Here is a 1,723-nt window from a genome sequence, read left to right on the forward strand (position 1 = left end):
ACACTATTCTGTAGATAAGTGCTGAACTCCAAATACAACAAAACTGTCATATCTTGACTCAAGGGCAACGCATTTGTTTTACGAACCTTATTTTGTTTGAATGACTTTGAATGAATCAATTGTAACTGTAGAGGTACACTGAAGACTGAGATTGAAGTTGGTTGTGACAGTTTAGATAACGAAGTCTCCATAATCGCGACTGATTTCTAACAGTCTCGTCGTCTTTGCTACGCGAGCTCGCCCTCTGTCTCTCTTTCTCGATCTCTCTCTCTTGGCCCACTTCTCTCTCCGTCCATGTTGCTGGGCCTTCGTGAAGTAGCATGCTTGTGGTCTGAGCAGAGAGGGACCTCACAGCAGGCTGATGAAAAGAGGCTGTTTAGACCCTCCCTGGGAACAGACTGGGTGGAGACCCGCTCCCTCCCAGAGCCACCGCCGCTGTGGGCCCCCCAGGCCTGGTTCCTGTTAGCCCTGGGTTTCTACTCGACTGGACCCTGCGGCTCACCAAGCAGCGCTGCTAGACGTTAGCCTAGCGCCCCACACCATGCCGGCACTGCACCTCACAGTCTGTCTGCTTCTCTACGTCATAGCTGTCACTTGGTTGTCCGTCTGGAGAGAATCTGGTATCACTTGCCTTTTTCTGGTATTTTAAAGTTGGAAGGAGATTGCGATTGCAAGGGGGAATTCTCAAACCAGCAATTGCGACGGGATCACATTGTTTTGAGATTGGTGCCCTCTGGTGGCGGCAGTGGGTGACTGCATGTCCGCCTGGCACGGCACAGCAATAACAGGACTGGCAGGGTCATGTGATATTGGATTGATGGTGTGTTTGTAGTGGGTCAAGTCCAGAGACAAAGTAGTGATTAGCTGACTGTGCTTTTCTGCTGGTTTACTTTGTACTGGAGATGGATGTGTGTGTGTTTTGTGTGTTTCAGTTGTACTGCGTCATATTGTGTGTGTGTGTGAGTGTGTGTGTGTACATATATGTACCGTTACAGGGTATCGTCTAGTTCTGCCATATAGCTGCATTCTTGAGATCCTATGAGAGGGATATCCGGTACGCTTATATGCACGTGGCACTACCAAACAGTACCATCAGAGAATGTCTAATATAGGCTCTGGTACCATGGTGAAACCAACTGTACATTTCTTCCCCGACAAACTAAAAATCAGTCACACGTTTTATGTATCCAAACTATATCACGAGTAATGACTGGCTTATAGGAGAGCATAGAATTTAAAACACGGACAGATTTGTGTGGCGAAAGACGCATTGTTAAACCTACAATGCAGATTCATTGCGTTTATTCCGACGTCGTCCGACCTACTCCTCCATAATAACTGCTTCCCATTGGGTCCAAAGAGAAATTTGAGGGTTAGGCTACAGTACACAGCTGATGTATGTTTGTGTATGTGTGTGTGTGTGTATTTTAATACTCAATACAACTCAATACGACATACAGCTGGCATACAGTATTATAAAGGCACAGGGAAGCCCTTAAAGGTGCCTTAATCTGCTCTTTCCAATGGAACAGGGTTCATAACAGTTGGAATGGTTTGTCTAGGGTTTGCGAGCGGCTTAACAAAGCCACTGTTGTAAGCCATTATAGAGCAACTAACTAATTCACGAGTTCATGTAAGTTTGGTGCCCTGCAATTTATCACTAGACTTCTTGTTTGATAAGTATCAGGGTATCTTTATTTCTCCTGTACTAACTGTTCCTGCT

Source organism: Osmerus mordax, chromosome 20, assembly GCF_038355195.1.
Source record: "Osmerus mordax isolate fOsmMor3 chromosome 20, fOsmMor3.pri, whole genome shotgun sequence".
NCBI lineage: Eukaryota > Metazoa > Chordata > Actinopteri > Osmeriformes > Osmeridae > Osmerus > Osmerus mordax.